Raw genomic sequence first — 12,853 nt, 5'->3', positions numbered from 1 at the left:
TCGTAGCGACCTGGGTGATATTTGCAAATAAGCTTTTTAGGGTTAAAAAGTTTTGGCTTTATTTTTATTTGCTTTTAACGTATTTGTTGAATATTTTGTATATTTGTTATGTTTTTGCTATTATCAGGTAGTCGGAGAAATGTCAGTTTGTCGTTGAACATTAAACGTGTAGCTTTGGTAGCATGAATTGAAGTGTTTTATTTATAAATAACGTACAAACACCACAATATTGTTGTAATGCATTTTTATTGCAATTAAATTAATGGCACACTATCCCATGTAGCAGCTTCTTTCATTTGATCGTCATCAATTAAAGAATCAGAGAAATTGTAACATGATCATCGATAATTAACTCACCGTGTATATCTGAAGGTACCTACCTATGCACAATGAGTCAGCAGTTAATGTAATAATATGCCTGCTCATATCATGTGTCTATAATCATGTTCAATGATTTTCAGATCATGATGGGGTTAATAGTAGGCAACAGTGAATACCTACACAAAATTAAACATATTTTAGAATAGAAATGTTCTAGTATGTATTTCCTTCAAAAATCAATGCCGATCCCCACTTTTTCGCTATTAATGCGCGTACGTTTTTTGTGTTATTGTTTTAGTAAACCAAGGTATTATCCAGTGACATAAAACCCTTTTAACCCCCGACGCTAAAAGAGGGGTGTTATAAGTTTGACGCCAATGTCCCATGTTTCATTAGAATCTGTTCAGCTATTTTTGAGATATTGAATTTTGAAATGACAATGTCAGGGTTTTTTAACTATTAAAGTTGATTAGTTGTTTATCAAGTTTTTTACTGACATTAGGTATCAGTACCTGGGTGACCGAGCTTTGCTCGGGCTAAAACTAGATAGACTAACTTAAGCGTTTTTCCAGAGATAAGAGCAAGCTAGATCGATTTGTCCTTCCCGAAAAGCCGAAACCCCTACATACTAAATTTCAACGAAATCGTTGGAGCCGTTTCCGAGATTTTGATTATATCTATATACAAGAATTGGTCGTTTAAAGGTATTAAGATAGATTAGATATATGCCATATCATTGAGTGCGTGAGCCCAACTCTTCTGCCTATAGTTGTACCAACATAAGTGATTAATAGCAGATTATGTTTCTTTGCTTGCTTTACGTTACTTAAATCTCGGAAATTTTTGCTTTAATTGAGTGAGAATGATCTCACTCCGTGCCCAAGACTTGAAATTCAAGATTAACCGGTAACATGTCGTAAAATTTTTTCACAAATTGTTTTATTAAACGCAACGTTCGTAGTAAGTACCGGTAAGTATTTGTGTGTTTGGTTTCAAAACTATCTTTCTGAGTTGAAATTTGGCATATATTATGTAAATTCAGTGACAATACCTACAACAATCTGGCAGTAAAATTTTGATGGTCCAGCCGGGATCATTCCCGCAGGATGAAGCTATTTTGTATTGTACTCATTTGTACAAGTGTTCTGTTTTAACAAAACATTACAAATTAAGTATTTTACATGTGATATTTTTATTAGATATTCACTTTCGAGACTAATTCAAGAACAATTTTAATTATATAGCGATTATAATTAATGTCAAGTGCATGTAAGGCAGCTGAGGCCGCAACTTCGATAACCTAACCAACAGAAAGTTGATAAACCCGACTTTGTCACTTAAAAGTTCAATATCTTAAAAACAGCTGAACGATTTTGATGAAACATGTCTAAGAACCATCGCTAGAAAACTTGCTTTCAAATAAAAAAACGAATTCAAATCCGTTAACCCGTTTAAGAGCTACGGTGCCACAGACAGACATACAGACACACATAGCGGTCAAACTTATAACACCCCTCTTGCGTCAGGGTTAAAAAGCAAGTTCTTTATGCAATGAAAAGAAAGCCACAGGCCATTAAAATTACCATTTTTCATGTAGTAGCACAGCAACAATATCGAACCAAAGTTCCCCCGAAGTGCTATAGTTAGACTACCTAATACATATTATGCTAACACTTATACGTATAATAAAGATGTATTTTTTATGTTTGTTCGTACCAACTTATCTAAGAGGTAATTTCTGGACATGCTGAACCAATCAGTCAGTGTCTTAATAACGTTCCTCGCGAAACTCGCGATGTCAGTGGCGTTTTTTTTTAAGTTCTGAAGAAGCTACTGGCGTTACGTGCGACGTCTTTGCTCGAATGTTGCGTCCACGCTGCGCGGGCACTGACAAGAAAACCAACGCTCAAAAGACGTTGTTAGAGGACGCGAAGGTAGGTTAATTCCGTTACAATGTTAAAAGTGATCATAAGAAACTTGTGGCATTCACACGTAGGAATTCAAACTTTTAAATATTAGAACGCTTGGCTAACGATTCAATTTTGATTGGTTTTTGGAATCTTTTTGTAATTTTTATTTCAATTCCAAATTTTTACTTTTACGGTCATTCCGTAAAACCTAAATTGAAAATACAAAATGAAACATAGTTGCACAGAAAAACCAGAAAAAGGCCAGCACTAGGAATCGAACTCAGGTCCTCGGTATTCCGTACCGCGTGCTATACTGCTACACCACTGCTGGTCAACGGTACAGACACAATTTTGTACTTTTATGCGTAGGTCAACTCAACACACAACGAGGTCGGGTCGAGTCCAACTGCGATTATTATTGCAAGTGCATCAATAAAATAGTAAACTAAACGCATTGTGTTTTAAGTCTAGGTTGGCGCTCGACGCCGATAAAGTTGACTGACATAAAGTTGTTGACCTCAAGCCCGTTTACAGATAGAGGCAGTAAATTCTAATTAAAAAGGAATCAAAGACTGACTTACCTTAAGCTTATTCTTAGTTTAGTAGAGAAGTAAATAATGACTATATTTTGTCTGTGTATATTATTTACTGTGTCCGTTGTACACACAATATTAGTTTTTGTTAAAAAAATATTTATGATGCAATCTTTTTGTTGACTGTACGTGTGGTTACGTAAAATTCAGGCTTCTAGTTTTATTCAAAAAGAAGTTATAGAGAGTTGAAAATGGCCTGGATTTCTCCGAGAAAAGGATGGTACGGCCGTGCCACTTTCTTGCTCGACTTGGTGGGGGCACGGCAATTGTTTCTAATTATTCTTTCTAATTCTTCATTAAAATCTACTTACGAATGTATCTAAAATTGACACTGAACAATCAACTAGATTAACTACTTATAATTAATTTTGAAATATACTGCCATGTAACACACCTAGATTTAGACCCTTTGTTTATACAAATAAGTATATTGATTGATTGATTGTATGACTTTAAATGTGTAAGTATTATATATGTCGGCGGCCGATCGTAAAATCCGCCAGATCACGAAATTACTAGGCATATCGTGAAACGCCGCCATTTCATGATATGCCTAAACGTTGGCCAGGCATATCACGATGTGCCTGAGAAATAATACGGCAGATCGATTAGAGCAACGCATTCGTCGATATTCCTAGCTCTATACCGGGCACATCGTAAAATAGTTTCTTATTTGGCCACTGGTGGCGCTGCGTATGCAATGGCGGCCGTGACCAGCTGACCGGCCGTGTTTGTTTAGCGCGTGAAAAATGTCGGCGTCGCAACAAAAGGATTTTTAAACCGAAAATAGTGACTGAATTCAAAATAGAAGTGCAAAAGAAGCTTTTGAACATCAGCTCCGTTCTTTTTATGTGAATCAAACGGATTCTGTGAACAATGTAAAAAAACCATGGACCGTGGCCCGTATTTTAGAGGTTAGTATTTTGTTGGTAAATAAAGTATTCACTAGTTGTTAGTTATTTATATAGAAAAATTTAGGTACGACGAGCGAAGCGAGGAGTGGTTAGTATTAATTGTGATCACGACGCACGAGCCGAGCGAGCGAAGCGAGCGTGCCGCGGCAGCGGCCGGCGAAGTGCCAGAACCGATATGGCGGCGTTTCATGATATGCCTAGGAATTTCATGATCTGCCTAAACTGGCCAAATCATGATGGCGGCGCTTCATGATATGCCTAGGAATTTCATGATCTGCCTAAACGTCACTAGGCAAATCGCTAAACGGTAGTTATGAACGATATGGCGGATGTCCCTTAGCCAATTCATGAAATGGCGGCATTTCACGATATGCCTAGGAATTTCGTGATCTGGCGGATTTTACGATCGGCCGCCGACATATACAAGTTAAAAGCACAGATTAAAGAACTGGGTGAATTGGACCGTCCGAGAATTACGTAAGAAGGCCGTTACCAAATTTTGTTGTTGCAAGCGCCTACTTCGCAACGATTAAATTACGACGACTCACATTTTAACCATTGTATAAAAGTATTTCGACATTACGTAATTCTTACTACCTATAGTAATATATAAAAAATGACATAATTTACGTATACCTAGTAGTTCTAGACACACTAACGTTTATTTACTAATACCAAAAAATATTTACCAATATAGTTTCATGTTAATAGACTCCACGTAAGAACACAGCAGCGTCAGCACTGCTGCTGCTTGGCGACAGGATTTTCCAACAACCGTCGTAGCAGTTCCGACAGATTTTGCCCAAAATCTCACCACCCGGGATCGACCTATTTCCAGTGAACATTGTGAGTTGGATGATAATGCAAGTACAGTTAGTAAACAAAGGTTGTAAGTACATTTTTTATTCTACTGGAAGGAAAACGAGCAAGTGACCACCTAATGGTAAGAGATCACCACCGCCCATAAACATCTGCAACACCAGGGGTATTGCAGACGCGTTGCCAACCTAGAGGCCTAAGATGGAATACCTCACGTGCCAGTAATTTCACCGGCTGTCTTACTCTCTACGTCGAAACGCAACAGTGCAAGCACTGCTGCTTCACGGCAGGATTAGCAAGCAAGATGGTGATAGCAATCCGGGCGGACCTTGCACAAGGTCCTACCACCTGCAAAACTACGTATTTTGCGAAAATATTATTATATAATTATTATGTACCTACCTAACGACTGTTTTATATTTTGCTGTACACGGCATTGTGTTCAAAATTACTTACGAAACTATTTTTACATAGGTAACACGCATTTTGGTATAACTTTTTCTCAGGGATAGCGCAAAACCGTTTTTTTACCATACGTAAATACCGCGTATCTGCACAACGCGTAGTTTTTACAGGGAATGGTTTCAACTTCATTATGTTTTATTGCAACAGTTTGGAGTAAAAATATTAAAATTGGCTAAATTTGCCAGATAGGTACGCTGAGTTATCCAATGCTATTTGACTACTTGGATTTTCTCTATACTTACCCGACATTTAATAGGAAAATGCACGGTATTCTATAATTTTTTTTTTTTTTTTATTTTTATTCGACTGGTTGGCAAACGAGCAAGTGGGTCTCCTGATGGTAAGAGCCACTGCCCATAGACACTCGCAACACCAGGGGGATTGCAGATGCGTTGCCAACCTAGAGGCCTAAGATGGGATACCTCAAGTGCCAGTAATTTCACCGGCTGTCTTACTCTCCACGCCGAAACACAACAGTGCAAGCACTGCTGCTTCACGGCAGGATTAGCGAGCAAGATGGTGGTAGCAATCCGGGCAAACTGGTAATACTTTGTCGTTACTAATAGAAAACGAGATTATTTCTTTTCTGGATGAGTTCCATCCATCCATTCCATCCATTTCGGAACGTTCGATGTGTTCATCATCGAATAGAAAAATACTTAAACTGTTTCAAATCTTTCCACAAATATACCGGGTGTGGCCTGTAATATAAGCAAATAATTAAAACATAGATCATACTCCTCAAACTGAACAACATTAGTTCAGCGACTTTTAAAAATAATTAGTTTTTTAATTTAATATTACACTTTTAAGTTTATTCGAAGAAGAAATGTAAAAGCGAAATGCTTGATGTTTGTAGCGTGACAGGCGACGTCAGTTGTGTTCTAGGATGGCGTACATTGATAGCAGTATTTAATTTGTATGAAAAAAGGAAAATACAAAGACTCCATATTATTTTTAAAAGTCGCTGAACTAATGTTGTTAAGTTTGACGAGGACGATCTATGGTTTAATTTTTTGCTCTTCTTACAAGCCACACCCGGTATTTATGTAAATAATAATCCATGCAATAAAATAAGATTTTGAGACCGGTCCCTTCTCATATGAATATGATTATGGCTAATTTTAACTGACTCTAACAAGGTTTGTTTGTTTGAACTTTTCCGTTATTTTTAAGCTGTTTGGTATATTTTAAGGTGTGTTATTTATAAAATATTATCTATAGACGCGGTAGCGTGTCAAGCCAAGTTCAGTATTAAGTATCTTAATCTTTTATAATGTATGAAAAAGAATCCCTATTTCCCTGGTCACGGCATCACGCGTGAACGGCTGGACCGATTTCGCTAATTCTTGAAATTGAAGTGTTGTTATTAAATACCCGTGCTTATCATATTTGATACTTTTTCATACTTCCACTATCGACCAGTACTGCAAGACAGAAATGGTTCGAGGAAAAGTGGTAACTGCAGTTCACCTTGCGCTCAACTCGGTTGAGCCACTAGCGTGGCCTCAGATTATTTATAATCATAGAGGTAAACATTGCAATTTGCCAATGAAACAAACTGTACACCAATCCCTTCATTGAGAGCGAATCGTTGAATCTCTCCGCTGACGAGAGCCTCCCAACAATTGAGATTTACACCTCCACGCCTTATTGAATTTGTTTTCTATCCCCTACAGTGAAAAGCATTGCCAGCGCTACCAATTCATTTAATTTTGTACCGTGCGCAGCTCTGACGTAATGACATGGGTTTGTTTGCCGTTTTGAAAGCAGTTGTGGTTTTGGGGGGTAGAGTTCATTTTCCGGTGTTCAGTAGCTTCTGTTTGTCATTTACAGCCACTGAATAGTCAAACTGAGTAGGAACTAAAGCGTGGGTAATTCGTAGGGTTGTTATATATTTTAATTAATTAATTTAAGAGGAATGGAGGACGCGGGGGGGGGAGGCCTTTTCCGAGCAGTGGGACATCAATCCAGGCTAGATAATAATAAAACAGTTTGGGTTGGAATAAAATAAAGTTATCAAAGAGTAATAAGTGGCTGAACGATGTCATCGATGGCGGTGAGAAGACGGTAGGTAATATAGAGCGGAACTTAGGTAAAACTTTATGCATGTAAATACAGTATAAAACCCGCGTGATAATCATCAGATCTAGTACTTGAACTCAAATTCTGAATATTTTGAAATTTCATTGAATTCAATTGCATCACGATCATACAAACAAATATAATCGCATTTACAGTTATTATACTAATTAGAATTAGGGTACCTACTTACATCAAAAATATATGAAACTATAGATCTTTCAGTCCCATTCTAATCGCGATCTAATAATATATTTTTAGAAAAAAAGGCATTTCTATCAAAGTTGAAGATTAAAAACGATAGAAAAAACCGCGCAAGAATTCACAATAACGTTTTATGCCCCTCGAGAAATACCATTTTCGTTTATCTCCCAGTAAAAAATCCGTACTGGAGATATCATAAAAGAAAGCAATTTTTCACTTAGCCGTTGGCATCGTAAATCCGTTGGAAGTTAGTGGGAATTAACCAAGCTCTTGTTGTTCGCCTTTCATGAAAATGAAACGTGAGAGTTAAATGGCGCCGGGTAGTGATGGATGACGATCGATACTTTCAGATAACTAGGTACTAATATTTAGTACCAGGTTAGTATCAAATATTTCTAAAACTTGTTTTAAGTTGGTTGAGTTAGCTGTAGTGACAGCTGTAAAACAAATGTTTCCTTCCACATTTTGGTCGATGTTCAAAGGTACGTTACGGTTGGTGTTCCAGTTCAATGTATAAAAACAATGTATACAAATTGAGGAACTGACGTAAATAATTACAATATCACAAAAGTTTTAAATAATTTATTATGATAATTTAGGATCACTTCTAGTACTTACCTATTATTACGGACGGACCACCCAGTTATGCGCACATTACCAGTTGAGATTTAAAATTATAATATCTACACAAATCTTAAAGCAAGGTTGACAAAACGACTTCGCATCACACGGATCAATCGGTTTATTAGGAAATCTTAATTACAGATTATTAGCTCTAAGAATAAACTATTAACTCAGGTTAGGGTCCAGGGCACTTCGGTCGAGATACCGTAGGTACTGCGACCGAAATCGTATATTTTGATACTATTCGGAAGGTGTTTCAGGACTTATAAATTTTCCCCTAATAGAAGACAATATAATGTCAGGTAAGTAATTATAAATCTGCACATACACGTTATAGTGTTCTAACTGGAAGTTAGCGGCACCTATCGGATCGCTCCCGTATTACATTCTTATTTTGCAAAAAAGCATATCAAATAAATGCTATAGAACTTGAGTGAAACTATCGACTTCTACTCCTCACTAGCTCGTAAAAATAGCGGAGTCCAGATCGTATTCCATCTATACAAATAGCGCCTTCGGACTATTAAGAGATCAAGATTCTATTGAGCTTATTTAACAAGCTTAGTTGAAAACTTGTTTGAAAGATTTAAAATACCTACTTAATTGATTCAGGCCCGTCCCAATTAGTGTGGGATGTTACTTTGCCAAGATACTTATTCATTGACAGAGCAAAAATTTTGTTGCGGAAAAGTAAAATAAATGGTTGAAAATATTTCTGGCCTATTTTTTATAAAGGTGTTTTTGACAAACAAACATTAATTACTATAGGAGAAAAAGACCGACATGTGCGGTCAAGGACTTTAATTCATGAGCCCGAATACTAACCTATATAAACGTCATAGTGACATCGCATTAATTTAAAAAGGAAAATTGTAATGACTTTTCCTTTAAAAAGGTTCCATGGTTGTTCATAAATTAAAGTCCTTGACCGGTACCTACTTAACAGTAATTATATTATAGTTTAGGCTTTCTAACAGTTGATCCCAAATCATGAAGAATTTAATATAAAACTGTTAAGACAGTAAGTAAGAATAACTGTTTTTGCACCATCTCTTTTATGTAGGTACTATCAGCCAAACATGTGGTCTACCACCTTAAAGTTGATAATCGCTTGAATGTCATAAAACAATAATGCCAATAGATGTGTCTGTCAACTTGAAATTCGACTTTAGCGACATATTCATTTGATAGGAATTGTTTGAAAATTGATAGACCACTTATTTGGCTGATGTTATGTATGTATGTTGCCCTCTTGTTCTGAGAGGAGGCCTGTGCCCAGCAGTGGGACGTATATAGGCTGGGATGACGTATGTATGTAAACTCTTTATTGTACAAGTCAAGTCAAGTGAAGTCAAAATATCTTTATTCAATTTAGGCTATAACAAGCACTTATGAATGTCAAAAAAAAAAACTACCACCGGTTCGGAAAATGAATGAATGAAATACAAAATAAGTAAACAAACACATTTGACAAAAAATGATATATATATATAATGTAGATACAAAGGCGAACTCACCATCTCTTTTATACAAGTATGTCCCACTATTCATGTGTTCTATGGACAGTAATAAGTTTGTACATATGTATAAATATACTCCTGGGTACAAGCCTCCTCTCGAATTGAGGGCTGTAGTGAAGTTCTTATGCGGGCCTATTACGTATTGGGAACTTCACAGACACCATTAAATTACCTTGCTGGTACGTGCAAATTTCCTCATGATGTTCACACGTAGAGTACGAAAAAACACCAATGGTGCGAGCCAGGGCTCGAACCCGCGAACATTTAGGTGCTTGAGAGGCTATATGTCAAAATGACTAAGCTACCATAACCACTTTAGGGTGATACTATCTCAAATTAGTAGGTTGTACAACGAGAGCATAAAACGCGCCATTTTACCCAAGACTTTCATATAGCCACCCGAGCCCGTACGGCGAGGGTGGATAGATACGTTGAGGGGAAAATGGGGTTAATGCTCGAGTTTTACACTTCGGTTGCGAGGAAATGAAATAGCAACAGTGGAAACACATACGGTATTTGACAACTCCTGTTTTTGCCATATCTTAATATTATTATGAAAATATAGATATACAGATAGTGTTTAGCGAAGAGAAAATTTAAATCGGTTGAAAATTGGATTTATAGTGATTTTTTGAAAATCTATGTGCCTGTCTTTTTCTCAAACGCTTTTCTCTATGAAGCAAGTATGGCGGTACTGGCGTGTGACGTCACATGCCAGTATGTCTTTCTCTGTCTAATCTTGAATTTCAAACCTGTATAACTTTGTTATTTGTAAAGGTAGCTTAAAAATTGTTTTTCTATTCGATAACAGGCATTGCGTAGTTGTAATTTATAAAATATATACAAAATAGTCAAATACCGTATTGTTCACTTTTTATATAGGTACTTACCTTTTATTTTTCATGCATAAATAAAAATGAATGGTTAATGGCATCGACTTGAAATTTGGTATGGAAATGTAGTTTGGATGACATTCACTCAGTGAAAAACCTTGCACTAAAAAGTTTTTTTTAACAAATTTAATACTTATTTTGGATTTGTACCTTTGCATGTAGATGGCGTTTAGGTGTTTCCGCCCCTGTCATAACCACGACCCAATTAATCATTAAAGGGACGAAGCAAGCGTCAACTTTTTATGAAACCAGAGCAGTGTACTTGTGGCACATAAATCAGTACGAATTCTGTTTTAATTATTAGTTGAGGCTAATTATTTCATAATTTATATCTTCTTCTTATAAATGAGCATTTTCACTTCAAATTGAAATGAAATGAAAATTGTGCCATTAACATTCCCAATTGCTGTTCATTTTTAATTAGAAATCTTGTAAGTACTTATTTAGCCAAGATTATGAATGATGACTCAACAAACGACAAAATACTCGACGTTTATATGGATTTATCCTATAGAAAAAAAGGTTCTTGTAATATTAAACAAAAAAAAAAGTAAATTGTCTCACTTTCAAGAAAGACATTGTTGTTTAAATGCCCATATCATATTTATTCGTCATCTTGATTATGGCTTGGCTTCAATATGGTCTAGTTAATTTTTTTTTTACGTTGGTCTAATCCTTGTTTGTTGATCTGAGGTCCTAATCCCCGTTTTTGAAAATAAACAGTAATCAATCTTATTTATAATAGAAAAAAAAACTGGTCCGATACCTACATTATATATAACTTATAACAACGACAGTAGGTGCTCCAACTCCTGCGCTTGATTTATTAGCAATGTTGTGTATACATTTAATTCCAAAACTCATTATCAGGAAACATAAATACTAGCTATGGCAGCGATGCCCACAATGCTGTAGGAATGAATGTTATGATGAATTTCCATTTTGATGGAATGCGAACGAATTGTTTAGGGACACGAATAATTTCATGACTATCATACAGTAGGTCACTTTCCGTTCAAAGTTTTATCGAAAGTGACACATTGTTGTACTTTTAACATATTTTTTTTGTTTTTCAGCAATGTTCTGTTATTTCGAAAAGCTCAAAGCCACAAATTCTATTGATAAGAGAACGAAATCGTGCGTTAATTTATCGACTGTTAAGATTATCGATTAATTAGAGATTCCCAATCTTTTGTTTATTTCGACTTTCTTTCAATGTCGTAATATTTTTTGCGATGCCCTTGTTAAAAAAACCTGTTGTAGTTCTAAATGCGTATACTCATGCGATCTAAGTGTTGTTGACAGTTCAGCGAGGCTCAGTTTAAGAAATCCTGGACTACTCATAGCTGTATCCTGTGGGAAATTTGCACTTTCTAGAGATAAAAAGTAGGTAGCCTATTTTTGACAGCATCGATCTAGATTTCTACTCGTGACATAATTTTTAAAACAGGCCGGCAGTTTCAGATATCAGGCCCTAACATACAAATACAAAAAGTTTACCTTTTTGTTATATTATATTAGCACTGTTTTATGTATAAGGTGTTAATTAATTAACTGAAAACCTCAGACACCCCTAAAATATTTTTTATTTTTAAGTCAGTTGATTGCATTTATTTTTGAATACCTTCATTATTTTAAAAGATATTCGTGTGTTTTGCTGAGTCAGTAATTCTACTTTTATTTCTAACTCTACACTCATGATTTGTATTTATCAGTTGCGCTTTGACGTTTTTAGGAGAAAATAACACATTCACAGCAAATAGCCAGTACCTATTAAATTATCGAAATAGTATGCAACCTCGCTAAATCATTTAATTGGCGCCTGTTGCAATCGCAACTTTTAGACTGGGCACAATAAAAAGGGATTAAAAACACAAACACAACCTAATTTAAAACATATTGTAATCGATTCTACTCTCGAAGCTGAGCAAATTTCTTTCTGTTTTTCAGTTACTTAATTAACACCTTGTATAATGTCGGCGGCCGATCGTAAAATCCGCCAGATCACGAAATTCTAGGCATATCGTGAAACGCGCCCATTTCATGATATGCCTAAACGTTGGCCAGGCATATCACGATGTGCCTGAGAAATAATACGGCAGATCGATTAGAGCAACGCGTTCGTCGATATTCCTAGCTCTATACCGGGCACATCGTAAAATAGTTTTTTATTTGGCATGGTGGCGCTGCGTATGCAATGGCGGCCGTGACCAGCTGACCGGCCGTGTTTGTTTAGCGCGTGAAAAATGTCGGCGTCGCAATATCATCATCAGGCATCTTTAAATCGAAAATAGTGATTGAATTCAAAATAGAAGTGCAAAGAAGCTTTTGAACATCAGCTCCGTTCTTTTTATGTCAATCAAACGGATTCTGTGCACAATGTGAAAAGGACGTCTGCCCGTATTTTAGAGGTTAGTATTTTGTTGGTAAAATAAAGTATTCACTAGTTGTTATTTATTTATATAGAAAATTTAGGTACGACGGAGGAAGCGAGGAGTGGTTATTTTT

The sequence above is a fragment of the Choristoneura fumiferana genome, chromosome 4 (genome assembly GCF_025370935.1).
Source record: "Choristoneura fumiferana chromosome 4, NRCan_CFum_1, whole genome shotgun sequence".
In the NCBI taxonomy this organism is placed as follows: domain Eukaryota; kingdom Metazoa; phylum Arthropoda; class Insecta; order Lepidoptera; family Tortricidae; genus Choristoneura; species Choristoneura fumiferana.
The sequence above is the reverse complement of the archived record's forward strand: the minus strand, read 5'-3'. Positions refer to the sequence as shown.